This window comes from Mixophyes fleayi, chromosome 2 (genome assembly GCF_038048845.1).
Source record: "Mixophyes fleayi isolate aMixFle1 chromosome 2, aMixFle1.hap1, whole genome shotgun sequence".
NCBI classification, from domain to species: Eukaryota; Metazoa; Chordata; class Amphibia; order Anura; family Limnodynastidae; genus Mixophyes; species Mixophyes fleayi.
The window spans coordinates 219,844,377-219,860,214 of record NC_134403.1 but is presented as its reverse complement, the minus strand read 5'-3'; positions in this window follow the sequence as shown (position 1 = coordinate 219,860,214).

Here is a 15,838-nt window from a genome sequence, read left to right as displayed (position 1 = left end):
GCCTGTTATTGTTATAGTCCTATAAAAAACCTAGAGAGGAAATTGTATTTGTAAAAACACTCACTGAAATAGATCAATAGACTATTTCGACTAATTAAATGTAAAGTTTTTTGCAGATCAGTTTTTCTAAAATATTTCTTATTTCTTTATTTCGCAACGTATAAATAATAGGGTTCAACAAAGGTGTTACCACAGTGTATAGAAGTGATAGAAACTTATTTAGGTCTAAAGCGTGTTCACGCTTAGGAATCACGTAGATGGTTATCAGTGTCAGGTAATAAGTGCAGACAACAGCAAGATGAGAGCTACAGGTAGAGAAAGCCTTTTGTTTCCCAATAGTAGATGGGATCCTGAGTATAGCAAGAACTATATGAATATAAGTTATAATAATGAAAACAAATGGAAAAACTGCAATAGGAATGGAGAACAGAAATATCTGTGTTTTCACTGATGATACATCTGAACAAGAACGTTCCAGAAGGGGAGTCAGATCACAGTAATAATGGTCGATAACATTAGAGCCACAGAACTGCATTAAACATAACTGAATAATGACAATGAGTGTTGACACAAAACTAAAGACCCATGTGGACACAGCTAACCTGAGGCAAAACTGTAAGTTCATTAATGAACTATATTGCAGTGGATTACATATGGCTATGTAACGGTCATATGACATCAATGTAAGAAAGAAAGATTCAGCATTTGTAGAAACAGAGAATATGTAGAGCTGAGTGACACAGCCATTTACTGAGATTGTAGCTCCTTCTGTCAGAACCACTTGGATCAATTTAGGGATAATATTTATTGTAAACATCATTTCAGCTGAGGCCAGCTGGCTGAGGAAAAAAAACATTGGTGTATGAAGGTGGTGTATTAATACCACTACCAGCAGGATGCATATATTTACACTTACTGTAACAAACTGGACTAACAAGAGGCTGAAGAAAAACACAATTTTCATGCTGAGAAGGGTTTGAAATCCAAGAAGGAAGAATTCCGTGATAATTGTTTTGTTCTCTGCCTGCATTGTTTTCAGTGTGGGTCCTATGTATCCAATATTATTGAGGCTGTCAACACCTAGACCAACTTTGTATAATAGATGTCCTGGGATGCTACTGTATAATGTATAATTAAAATAAATAATTAAATAAAAAATTAAAACACAATGTCCTGTAAAATCAATGAGGTCTTCTGAATGTAGGGTTGAATTTCGATCTAAATGAGATATTAAAAACATAAAACATAATGTACTACAAGTTCAATGAGATTTTGCTTTAAGGGTTAAATTTAAACTGTAAAATCACTTCAGCAAAAGTATAATAGACTCTCCTCCAAGGATGAGCATGCCGTGGATACTGGATTACAGCCACAGTTATGCTCCTAATGCAGAAAGTACATTAAAAGGGTAAGTAACTATGCCACTAAAAGCATTTTAACAAGAACAGAGATATTTGCTTTAGATTATAAATTACAGCTACCCATACAAACAATCTTCCTACAGGAAAAGTTAACCCAGGGGGAAGACATGAAGGATAGAGCTGCTCTCACTGTAACTTGAAATCCAAAGCAGGTAGGCAAGTAATTTTACAGTCAAAATGGGGCATGGGATATGGGATTGTGTTAAAGTCTTACTCCACGTCTTTAACTGTTCACTATGTTCAACATTTTAAATTTCCAATTGCAACTAAACTACTTCTTAGTTATACTATTTAGTTCAAGGGGGTGCATGTCACAGAAACATTACATTATCAAGATTTGCATAATCATTAAACCCTTTAAACTTATAAATACTGGGAAATAGCAGACTAAGACCATGTCAGAGGTGGGACATCTCCTGAACCCCATTGCTTTCTGCATTATTGATTATGTAATCATACACTATTCCCCCCATCTTATATGAACATTAGAATATACATCAAGCCCAATTGCCAAAGTTTAAACCATCTTTTGCTGGAATAAAGTTAATCGCACCACTCAAGTTGAATTGGACAGTATGCTCCCTAAAATTGAATACACATTCAATATATATGTACAGTGGCTTAAAAACTTTAGGTTTGGCTAAATCCTTTAAAATTTTTCATTAATGTCAATTTAAGAATATAGTTGGTATAGCTAATCTTATTAAAAACAATATTATTAAAGGCAGATTTAAATGTATGTCCAATTAAAATATGTTATACTGCTATATTCTTAAAAAATAGTTTATGTATTATTTATTATAAAAGTGATGTTTTGGCAGTAATTGTTTGGCGATTCTGTCTTTATTAAATTTAACATATTTTTATAAAAATATTTTTGTGCAACACTTTAGCTTCTATGTGTATGGACTGAAAAATAGAATCTATAGAAGAAAAAAATTTTGGTAATGTGATGTTGGAACACAATAAAGCATTTATTTCCTTTAAGTGTTATTTGTTAAATAAAAAATACCTTTTGGGAAAAAGGCCCAGTAATTTTTCCACTTACAGCACATTGAATGCAAAGCTGTACTAGATTTATATAATACTTTTTCTAGTATAAAGAGATCCCTTTAGATCTTTACTAAAAGTAAAATCATGCTACTGAAAACAAATTGTCATAAATTCACCTTCATTATTATCTTAAAACATACACTACATCATAGCAGTAAAAGAGTACATGTATTATTTATTTAAAACATATTTTGAGTAACAGTAAATTAGTGGGAAAAAACAATATTCACTAACTTACCACTATCAATGCAGCATAACTTGTCAGCAACATTAATGTAGGTCACCAATATTGAAAATTTCCTTGTAAATTAATACGAATACATTTTATATTCTATGCTTACTGAGTGGATGTAAGTCCCTAAAGTACTAAAGAGTCATTTGTGGCCAATTAATGATTTCTGACAATACACCTTATTTGTAACTTATTTAGTTTCTAAGCACATAAACTAAATCACTGAGGTATTGTTCCCATGTCTGCAGAGACCATCTTTCCTATAAAGTAAAATATATTATTGTGATTCAAAAGCATCAGTCAAGACAAATCATTGGACTATAGCTGGAAGCAAGAAAATACCATTGGTTCCCAAAACAATACTAGGAGGAAATTTTATAGGATCAATGCTTGAAGTGGACTGGTATTGTCACAATTTGTATGCAACAGATGGCAACTTGCTAGTATTGACACAACTCTAAAGGGAGGTTGCGGAGTCCAACACACCACTTGTCCTCGTCAGGGACCGCTGCAAGTGAGTTTGGATTTGGCTGCGAGAGAAGCGCAGGTTGTGGTCCTCCAAAAGAGTTACTCCCGAAGAAACTGGATGATAGAAAATGGTCAGGTAAGTCGATACAGTGCAGTCAGGCAGAGTTCACAGGGATGATCCAAAAGAATAGTCAGACAGTCAAAGGTCTAACACTGGAGACAAGAAACAAGCCCAAGGGAGGATCCAAAAGTCATGTCAAAAGTAAGCTGAAGTCCGACAGGTAGCTTGAGAACAACAATGTAGTTCGCTGGAACATAGGGGACCTAATACTCTGACACCCTAATGGTGCAAGAGTCTGCTTTATTTAAAGGAGGCATATGCCCATAGCAGCATGGCATCATAGAACACCGCCAGAGCTTTGTCGTATGGCCGGCTCTTAGACCGGAAGAAACGCATCTGGTCGCTTAGCAACCATACACGTCAGAGCAACACGTAGGCGACTGTCTCTTCGTAGATGAGAAAAAGCAGGGATGGTGCCTGACAGTACATCCATCCCTCCTTCTGTCCAAATGGGTCTTCATGCATTGTTTATTAAGTCTCTCCAAAAGCTGAGCATGAGGTTGTCACGGATCAATGTAGGAATACAGCCAAGGAGCTATGGATTAGGTGAAAAAACATACAATGTTTATTGCTGGAGAGTATGAACAGATGATGAAACAATGAGCTTTGCACAAATGAACAGATATACAGCAGTTGCAGGTAAATGGGAGGTGAGGAAAGATTCCAGGCAGCAAGTACAGGGAAATGCACAGGTAAGTCCCAGGTTCACAGATGAAACAGGTCAGCAGAATGTATGTTGAGATAGATCTCAAGCAGCATAAATCCAGGAGCACAACATGAGGAAGTGACCACAGAGTATAACATCAGGATGTGACAACAATAACCAGCAATGACTGCTGGGAGAGACAGGTATACATAGTGAACACACAGGTGACAGGGATAATTGGAGAACGGGTTAACCCCTAATGCAACATGAAAAGCATGAGAGGTACTGCTGCAAATACACACTAATAAAGTCTAATAGTCCAGGAGGCAGGAGCTGCCAGGCAAATCAGTATGCACTGCAAGGGGCTTGCAGGCAGATCCTGACAGTACCCCCACCCCCCTTAGGGCGGATTCCAGACACCCGATTACCAAAAATGTCTAAATTCGTCGGAATCATAGTCCACAATAGGGAGCCCGGCAGAAAAGTCCTCATCCATGGGCGGAAAGGCAAAGGAGACCATGCCAGCTGCCAGTTCAAGCACTGCAGAACCACCTCTCTTCTTATGTCCTCCTCTCTTACGGCACTTCTTTGGAATTGGAACCTGAGCCAACTGGGTGGAGCACAAAGGTAGTTCTTGCACTGTAGTGCTGGGTAGTGTTGCCGAAACCACAGTTGACCCACAAGATGGCACTGCAGGGGTTGGAGAAAACTTTTTGATTACTGCCTCAACAAACAGTTGTAAGTCCGATAGGATGGAATGATCCTTTTCAATAAATGAGTTTGCCCATTCCAAAGCTTCCCCTCTAAAATACGAAATTAGGAACAGTACCTGTATCTTAGGGTTGTTAACAAGCTCAGGTATGGAGGGAATATAAGAAGCAGCAAATCTCAGAAGGGCACCAAGTTGGGAAATGTGCCCCTCAAAGAAAGGCAACGGCTCAGACTTGGCACTCTCAGCAAAGGATGACTTGGACTTGGCAGCAGGATTGGCAGCAGGCCTGGACTGGGCGCAGGCTTGGCAGCAGGCCCGGACTGGGCGGCAGGCTTGGCAGCAGGCTCGGACTGGGCGGCAGGCTTGGCAGCAGGCCCGTAATGGGCGGCAGGCATGGCAGCTGGCCCAGACTGGGCGGCAGGCTTGGCAGCTGGCCCGGACTGGGCGTCAGGCTTGGCAGCTGGCCCGGACTGGGCGGCAGGCTTGACAGCTGGCCCGGACTGAGCGGCAGGCTTGACAGCTGGCCCGGACTGGGCGGCACGCTTGGCAGCTGGCTCGGATTGGGTGGCAGGCTTGGCAGCAGGCCCGGACTGGGCGGCAGGCTTGGCGGGGACAGCATTGTGAGAAGCCTCGGGGCAGACAGCACTGTGAGAAGCCTCGGGACAGACAGCACTGTGAGAAGCCTCGGGACAGACAGCACTGTGAGAAGCCTCGGGACAGACAGCACTGTGAGAAGCCTCGGGACAGACAGCACTGTGAGAAGCCTCGGGACAGACAGCACTGTGAGAAGCCTCAGGACAGACAGCACTGTGAGAAGCCTCAAAGCAGACAGCACCAAGTGGTAACTCGGGCTGAACCGCAATGAGTGGCAACTCGGGCTGAACCGCATTGAGTGGCAACTCGGGCTGAACTGCATTGAGTGGCTACTCCGGCTGAACCGCATTGAGTGGCAACTCGGGCTGAACCGCAATGAGTGGCAACTCGGGCTGAACCGCAATGAGTGGCAACTCGGGCTGAACCGCATTGAGTGGCAATTCGGGATGAACCGCATGGACAGGCAATTCGGGCTGAACTGCATTGACAGGCAACTCAGGCTGAACCGCATGGACAGGCAACTCAGGCTGAACCGCATGGACAGGCAACTCGGGCTGAGCCGCATGGACAGGCAACTCGGGCTGTAGGTCTGGAACAGAGACAGCGGCTGGAGACTCGGCACTGAAGGCAGCGGCTGGAGACTCGGCACAGGAGGCAGCGGTTGGAGACTCGGCACTGGAGGCAGCGGCTGGAGACTCGACACTGGAGGCAGCGGCTGGAGACTCGGCACTGGAGGCAGCGGCTGGAGAATCGGCACTGGAGGCAGCGCTGGAGACTCGGCACTGGAGGCAGCGGCTGGAGACCCGGCACTGGAGACAGTGGCTGGAGACCCGGCATTGAAGGCAGCGGCTGGAGACCCGGCACTGGAGGCAGTGGCTAAAGACTCAAGACCGGACACAGTGGCAGCAGACTCAGGACCGGACACAGTGGCAGCAGACTCAGGACCGGACACAGTGGTAGCAGACTCAGGACCGGACACAGTGGCAGCAGACTCCAAGCTGGAAGCAGATGATGGAACCTCAGAGCTAGAGACAGATGCTGGGACCTCGCAACAGGAGACAGAGTCTGGGACCTCGCAACAGGAGACAGAGGCTGGGACCTCGCAACAGGAGACAGAGGCTGGGACCTCGTAACAGGAGACAGAGGCTGAGATCTCGCAACAGGAGACAGAGGCTGGGACCTCGCAACAGGAAACAGAGGCTAGAACCTTGCAACAGGAGACAGCTGGAGCTGGGCCTCAGGACAGGCGGCTGGAGCTGACACCTCAGGACAGGCAGCTGGAGCTGGCGCCTCAGGACAGGCGGCTGGAGCTGGCACTTCAGGACAGGCGGCTGGAGTTAGCAGATTGGGTCTCATCCCAGAAAACAGAAATGGTGGAGCATAAACAAATTTGGAATGCAGAGAGGAAGCAACAGGGGATGGATGAGTAGGCTGACGTGGTCTACGGATAGGACAGTCCTGTGAGAAGTGCTCATTGCTGGCACAGTACAGACACAATTTGTTTGTTATTCTGCGCCACTGCTCCTCTTCGGAGAGATGGGGGCATGGACCACCTGTGAACCGGGATTTAGTTAAACCATAGTTCTTAGTAAATTAGTAAAGTTCTTGGCAAATTTGTAGGAGCACAATTCCGAGGTGCTGCTTGCACAGATTCCACAGCAGAGAGGATTGGTGGAGACAAATCACCTGCTTCTGCATTAGGAGAGACAGAGTCTGACAGCCTCCTGAATGGGTCCATAAGCAAGGTAGAAAATTTAGCCAGCTGGGAGCGTAGCAGGATTATATCCATCTATAAAGCCTGTAGTTGTGGCAATTCAAAGGCTGATAATGCAGACATGTTCCAAAAATAAATATGAAAATGAATTGCAGAACATAAAGGTCCCAGAATAAAGCTGTTTTGTGGGCTGGTTATACTGTCACGAATCAATGTAGGAATACAGACAAGGAACAATGGATTAGGTGAAAAAACATACAATGTTTATTGCTGGAGAGTACGAACAGATGATGAAACAATGAGCTTGCAGAAATGACCAGATATACAGCAGTTGCAGGTAAATGGGAGGTGAGGAAATATTCCAGGCAGCAAGAACAGGGAAATGCACAGATAAGTCCCAGGTTCCCAGATGAAACAGGTTAGCAGAATGTATGTTGAGATAGATCTCAAGCAGCATAAATCCAGGAGCACAACAGGAGGAAGTGACCACAGAGTGTAACATCAGGATGTGACAACAATAACCAGCAATGACTGCTGGGAGGCAGGTATACATAGTGAACATCCAGGTGCCAGGGACAATTGGAGAACGGGTTAACCCCTAATGCAACATGAAAGGCATGATAGCAGCACCTCTGGTGATCAGAGGTACTGCTGCAAAGACACACTAATAAAGTCTAATAGTCCAGGAGGCAGGAGTTGCCAGGCAAAGCAGTATGCACTGCAAGGGGCTTGCAGGCAGATCCTGACAGAGGTCTTGCTTGTTCACCCATGATCTCTCCTCAGGACCAAATCCTTTCCAATGAACTAAGTATTGAAGATGTCCATGAAAGGAGGGAGAGTCCAGAATCCGACTAATCTCATATTTATCTCCTGAAGATGTCTGGATGGGAGCAGGATGAGGAGGAAGATAAAAAAAAAAGCTCATTGAGTACCAAAGGCTTCAAGAGAAAGATCTGAAATGTGTCATGAATCTTAAGGGAAAAGGCAAATGGAGCTTGTAGGGGATGGGATTAATGACATGAATAATGCTAAATGGCCCGATCAAGTATGGGGCCAACTACATAGATGGTACTCTCAGGTTTTGGGTGGACAGACCTTATCACCAACATGGAGAATGGGAAAGAGCTTCCGATGTCAATCTGCAAAGTGTACGTAACATTTGGAGAATTCCAAAACTTTAACCTTGGTCCAGATATGAGAAAAGTTCTGTACTAAAGTATCTGCAGTGAAAACAGAAGGATTGGAAGAAAAGTTTGGTAGGATGGGGTGAGAACCAAAAACAGTGAAAAATGGGGAGAACACGGTAGATTTGTGAATATGATAGTTGTGTGACAATTCAGCCCAGGAAAGAAGATTACACCATTCTGCTTGATTTTCCGAAGAGAAAACAGGGTAGAAAAAGCTCAAGACATTTATTAACACACTCCATTTAAATGTTGTTGGTGTGAGGATGGTAACCTGAATAAAATTTTAGATCCAGACTCAAATTTTTGCAAAAGGATCTCCAAAAGTGGGACACAAACTGTACACCCCAGTCAGAAATGAGGACATCCATGGGGTATGAAAATTTCCTTAACGAAAATGAGAGCTAACTGAGAGGCATTAGGTAGACCAACCAAAGGAACAAAAGAAAGAGATGTCCGAAAATCAATCAACAACAGCCCAAATAGTATTTAACCCACCACTCGAAGGAAAATCCCTGATAAAATCCATAGATTTACTAACCTACTGAGAATCAGGAAGAGGATGGAGAAGACCCAAAGTGCATGTCTGGGGCTCTTGTGCTGAGCACAAACCACACAAGCCGAGACAAATTTGCGGACGTGCGTAAGGAGAGTGGGTCATCAATAGCATTAGCTCAGGACTGCATCTTTTTTGTAACACTGGTTATAGGATCTGGTGCTAATCTAGATTGGCACTGGCCGACCAGAGGTGCGGAGTCTAATGAGCTCCCCGGTATTTACCAAGAACCGCTGCAAGTCAGAATGGACTTAGTTGCCGAGAGCTCACAGGTCGCGTTCCACTGGCCTGCCTCCGGATGTAGCACTAATGGAGTATAGGCAAGTAGTAGAAGTAAGTAGTGGAAAGGAAATCTCGTAGTCAGACAAGACGGATCTGGTATACAATCAGTAGGCACCGTACAGACGTACAGAATCAGCAGACAGTCTCAGAGTGAGTGGGATCCAGATTCGGTACATGATCGGGCAGCAGAGGCAGAGTACAAGGTCAGAATAGTCGGGTCTGGTACACAAGTTGGGTCAGTACACGAACACAGGAGAGCCAGAATAGTCCAACAGGCAGCACTGGTACACAGGAGTCAGGCAAGGATCCGAGAAGCATAAGGAATCCACGAAGAGAATGGAGCCAGGAAGCATACACGTTGCTCTGACACTAACCGAGTGTCAAAGTGAAGATTAAATACCTGCGCAGGTTTGAATTCCCCATCCTGAGTTGCGGTCATGTGACCGCCGATACCCAGAAGTGTGAGTCCGAGAGCAGAAAGATCCTGCATTGGAGCGTGGAGCGGTAAGTCTGTAACATTTTTGAGTCCAACATGACAAGCTATTTTGGAAGAGTGAGCCTATTGTAAGGCTTTAGGCCGTATATGCGGTTTCAAATAAGAGCATCCCAGGGGTAGAGTTCTGGAGTCAGTCTTGGTCAAGGCCACAATAATGGTGGGGTCAAGCATCGGTCGTGACCCACAAGGGGAAAAAAGGTCTGAATTATCAAGGGACCGAGATAGGTCTTGGAACCTGGACAGTAGGCGAGAATTAGATCGAAGCGAGAGAAAAACTGTTGATATTAATTAGCGAAACTTCTAAACCTTTGGATAGCTTTTAGTCTATGCAGCTGTGGCAAATTAGTGATTGCTGTTATTTTCTCAGGGTCCCTCTGTTATCCTGAATCCGGACAGCAGATAGCCAAGAAACGGAACTTGAGAGACCTTGACTATACACTTCTCCAACTTGCAGTACAATTGATGTCTACAAAGACAAGTGAGTACCCCCTTGACATGAACACAAAGGGAAAGAAGATGCTGAGAAAAGATCAAAATAAAATTGAGATAAATGACCACCAAAACTTACAAAAGATCCTGAAACATCTCGTTGATTAAAGATTGAAAAAACGTTGGGGCATTACAAGGTACTCATAATGCTGATCATGGGTGTTAAAGGCGATCTTCCATTCATCTTTTACTTGGATATGTATTAAGTTAAAGGCCCACAAAGGTCCAATTTGGTGAAGGTTTGAGAGCAACTAAATCAGTCAAACAATTCAGAGATAATAGGTAAAGAGTAATGTTTTTTGATAGCAATCTTATTCAACAGGCAGTAGAGATCCATCCTTCTTCTTCACAAAGAAGAATCCTGCTCTATCAGGAGTAGAGGATTTCCTGATGAACCCGCGATGAAGGTTCTCGATAATATATTGAGAGATATGGTCTCGGGGAGGGAAAGAAGATAAACCCTTCCTCTGGGAATTTGTTTGCTAGGTATTATTATTATTATTATTATTATTATTATTATCATTTATTTGTTAGGCGCCACAAGGTATTCGCAGCGCCGCACACAGTACTAACAGTAGACTATACAGGGTGAAACCATACAGAACAATGAACAAAAAGTTCCAATACCTCAGAAACTCCGGCCAGTCATATGCAGTAAAGACGGAGCGGAAGAACAGGTATGGAGACAGGAGGGGAGGGGGCCCTGCTCATACGAGCTTACATCCTAAGGGAGGGTAAACAGACCAGGCACAAGAGGAGCCAGTTGAGGCAAGAGGAGAGAGGGGAGGACGAGCTAAAGTGAGGTGATGGGGGTTAAGTAGATGGTTGGTAGGCTTTGAGGAAGAGGTGAGTTTTGAGTGCACGTTTGAAGGAGCACAGAGTAGGAGAGAGACGGATGGAATGAGGGAGGTCGTTCCAGAGAAGGGGGGCTGCACGGGAAAGTCTTGGATTCTGGAGTGGGAAGAGGTGATAAGAGTGGAGGAGAGGCGGCGGTCGTTGGCCGAGCGCAGGGAGCGGGCAGGAGTGTGAATGGAGAGGAGGTTAGAGATATAAGGGGCAGTAGAGTTGGAGAGAGCCTTGTAAGTGGTGGTGAGGAGTTTGAAAAGGATTCTGTAGGGGAAGGGGAGCCAGTGTAAGGCAAGGCAGAGGAGGAGCGGCGTGAGAGGAAGATGAGTCTTGCGGTCGCATTGAGTATAGAGCGGAGGGGGGAGAGACGGGAGTGTGGGAGGCCAGTGAGGAGGAGGTTACAATAATCGAGGCGGGAGATGATGATTGCGTGGATGATAGTTTTGGTGGCATCCTGAGAGAGAAAAGGACGGATGCGGGTGATGTTGCGTAGTTGGAAGCGACAGGCTTGGGCAAGGGAATGAATGTGGGGGGCAAAAGAGAGAGAGGGGTCGAGGGTGACACCCAGGCAGCGAAGTTGGGTGACAGAGGAGATGGTGGTGTTATTGACGACAATAGAGAGGTCATGGTGGGATGGGAGTCTGGGCGGAGGAAAGACAATGAGTTTAGTTTTAGAGATATTGATTTTGAGAAAGCGCTCGGACATCCAGGAGGAGATGGCTGAGAGGCAGTCAGATACCCGAGCGAGGTGGGTGGAGAAAAGATCAGGAGAGGATATATAGAGTTGAATGTCGTCAGCGTAAAGGTGATACTGAAGACCGAAGCAAGAGATGAAAGCACCAAGGTAGGAAGTGTAGAGCAAAAAGAGTAGAGGGCCAAGAACAGAGCCCTGCGGGACTCCTACGGGGAGAGGGTAGGGGGAGGAGGAAGAACCAGACATGGATACAGAGAAGGAGCGATTAGTGAGGTATGAGGCGAACCAGGCATGGACAGAACCAGAGAGGCCGAGAGAGAGAAGAGTTTGCAGCAGGAAGGGGTGGTCCACAGTGTCAAAGGCTGCAGAGAGGTCAAGGAGGATGAGTAAGGAGAAGTGACCCTTGGATTAGGCTGATGGGTATCAAATTTATAGGTATCAAATATATAGGACAGTCCCAGAGATGGTGAGGAGGTAGAGCCTCATATTCGATTTTAATGAAGAGATCTCGGAAAGATGCGTAGGCTGGAGGTAGAGTGGGCTCGGGAGAGATGATGTAGCAAACGGTATGAGGTCCCACAGGATATACCGGAGTGAGAAACCGCTTGTGGCACTGGGATCCCCAAGAAGTGACTTGTGCTCGACCCCAGTCAAACTGGTGGGTATGGACTCAAAGTCATGGTAAACCAAAGATGAGATAGTTAACAGACTAGGGCAAGATCAAAAACTGGATTCACTCTTGATGCAAAACTCCTACCGACACTTAAATGGTAGAGGTGACACTGGAAATGGAATGAGTGCTGACACAGTTACCATCCACAGTGGTAAGGGAAAGCGGCTGTGGCAAGGTCTGGATGGGCAAATGGAGTTGCAAAGCAAGAGTGGCCAAATTTAAAGTTTCCAGTGAAGCCCACATCCGTCCCACATCCGCAAAGGATGAAGTCCTATAAGGCCCATTATTAGAGTCCAGCAGGACTGATATCGAATACCCAAAATTAGGGGATGAACAGGGAGAGGATAGGAGATCTCCTGGAACGGCCTCCCTCGTACCGACTAAGAAAAGGATTTTCACAGTCTCTTGGGGCAGGAATTTAAAAGGTGTCCAGTATCACGGCAATAGAGACAGAGCTTTTGTTTAAAATGCCTCTCCCATTCCTCAGGAGACAAGCTAGGGTGACTAATCTACATCGGAACCTATATGGGATAGACTGGATTCTGGAAATGATTAGCCAGACAGGGAGCGAAGCATCTTGCCGAGGTCCTTTCCTCAGTTTTCTAAAGTGGAGGTCTATTCTGATGCACAATGAGATGAGAGAATACAAGTCAGGGGGTAGCTCCCTGGAGACAAGCTCATCTTTAATGCAGTCTGCTAGGCCATGCCAAAAAGTTGCTACTAGCGCTTCCTTATTCCATTTTAATTCCAATGCCAGGGTATGAAACTAGACAGCATACTGGCCGATGGTAAAAGTACTCTGGTGGAGATACAGGAAACTACTGGCTGCGGAGGAGACTCGCCTAGGCTCATCAAAAATCTTCTGAATAGTCCCTATAAAAGAGGCGGAGCTTTCAAAAGGGGGTCATTATGCTACCAAAGCAATGAGGCCCAAACGAAAGCTTGATCACTAAGCAGAGAGATAATGAATGCCACCCTGGTTTGCTCCAAAGAGAAGGTGCCTGGTTTACATTCAAATTGAATAACGCATTGGTTCAAGAAGTCCCAACATTTTTTCAGATCTCCATCTCAGGAAGAGGAATATGTAACATAGAGAAAGTAGCAGAGATAGTGGAGTGGAGACGCGGATTGTCATAGAGGTGGTAGTGGCAGCCATGGAATTCTGCAGAAAGACCAGGCGGGAAAATCCACCTCTTCAGGTAAGCTTATACTATTCCTCAACCACCCTCAACCTCAATAGCTATTACCACCCTTTACACAATTCACACAAGCAACAATCCTCTAAATCCTTGACCAACATTGCTGTGTGACTGAATCACATTACATATGAATCACTTTTTACCTTTGCAGTCTGGCTTGACCTATATGCAATATGTAGATTTAACCTTATGTATCCTACTCCCATTGACACATTGATTGTAAGCTTGTGAGCAGGGCCCTCTTACCTCTTTCTCTGTTTTACCCAGTATTGTTTATTACTGTGTTTGCCCCCAATTGTAAATCGCTATGGAATTTGCTGTCACAATATATATAAATGTTGATGATGATGATGATTGTGAGGTACCGGGTTTAACGTAATCTTCTGCAGCACCCACACAGCTCCCCAAGACCTGGAGAATTAGATCAGGGCAACAGCACCGATTGTCCTGTTCCTGTCAGGGGCAGAGATCTATATCTCAATGCCAGCCTGACTTCAGCTATCACTTGGTAGTGAATGCCAATTTGCTGTCCTCTGTAGCTCTCTTTTAAGCCCAAACATACAGACAAAGGGATAGCAGATGAGTCAATCCTGATTTAATTAGGGACAGGTATTGTTCTGTGGCTATACAGCCGAGTTTGTTTAAACAGGAGATATCCCAATCCAGACACATTTACATTTAAATACACAATGCAGTCCTCTGTAATTAAACATAGAGCTCGGTCTGTGGACCTTTTACCCATCTTAATACATGAGACCTCCTGGTGTGATGTACAATCATACAGGAGAGGTGGACAATAATACTTTTGCTTAAGCTGAGACAATGGACTAGTCTGCAAGAAAACATTACATGCTGGCAGACATTTTAACTACTTTTAAAATAGAATATAAACAAGCTTAAATATGACTGACAAATATGGGGAACCAGAGGGCTAGAAAAATTATATGTTTTTATAGTCCGCAGTTTGTGAGAAACGAGGCGCAGACAGGTTGAGGGGATATTAATACCTCGTTTCCCCACAATGATGATGATGATGATGATGATGATGATGACATCACAGTCCATTTAGCTAATTGATACCTTTACATTCTGTTATAAGCTTCTAATCAAAGAAGACTATGTTAATTATCATTCATCCTACACCTGTCACCTACATGCCCCAGCCTGAATGCCAATTCTGCAAATGTATGTGATATATACTGTATATCTCTTGGATAGTCTTAATATACAGAAGTCCTCACTACATCATTGAAAGTAAGTGACAAAATCATACTATGGCATTATCTTTAACGTTACATTAGGAGAAATACTGCACTAGAAAGAAAAGTGAAACAGAAAAAACGATTTGGTACCAGGTGCAATATTGGGGGAGGTTATTCATTTAGAATATAAAACTGTCTTACATTTTAAATTTAAGATGTAAAGGTGTGAGAATGCCTAGTGTGGCAAAGAGAGGGTCTGGATTGGGTAGCTTAATAAAATCTATGAAAGACAGGAAAAGTTGAGTGGGAAAGTTTGATTGATATAGGCTATTGTAGTTACTAGTGATATTAATACCTAATAATAACAACACATATACCCTGAGAATGCACCATAGATGTCACATTCCCTAAATAACTTGAAATTGAGATAAAAGAGGAATAGTAGGATGTCATTGGTTAATAAAGCTATTTTATTTTATTTTCTATGTCCAGACTTATATCTTATTTTTTTTCTCATTTTACTTGCTAAGGGTGCGATGCCCAGTGCAAATATCAGAGGGGAGAGGGGACACCCTTATTTTGTTCCAGAGAGGATGATATGAACCCATTTGTCATCACTGTGGACGGTAGATTAAAATGTGAAACATTTGGGGCCTAGTTCATTAAGGAACGTAATTGCCGGTATATGCCATATTTCGCATAATTTCGCTTTGCGCATGCCCAAAACCAGTGTTTCTGATGCATGCAATAAGAGCTTACACAAAAACTGTGTTACCATTTGGTACCTTGCTGCTCCGCTGGTTTGATTATTTGACTTAACCGAACTTTGGATCCTCCCTGTGTACCGCTCTGCTCGTTTGGCTTTGACCTGGACTGTCTAACTACGCCTGTCTACTACTGTCGCTATACCGGTGACTGTCTTGGACAACCACAACCTGTATACCCTCTGCAGATAAGCCCAAATTCCCTGGTGAATACCGGGGGTACCTTAGCCTTCGAGCCTCCCTGTTCAGTTGCGCTAATACCGGTTAGCGGCCATCTCTGCAATTCCATTACAATATACTCCGGCCACAATGAGTGGAACAACGAGGCCCTGATACCCACCTTTTGGCAGAGGTTAAACGACCGTATTATGGACGACGTGGCCTCCCGTGAGCTTCTGTCTAGATTTGACGATTTAATCTCTTTTTGTGTTAATGTGGACATCCGTTACAGGGAGCGTACTCAAGAACGAGAACGGACCCGGCGTTCCTTCC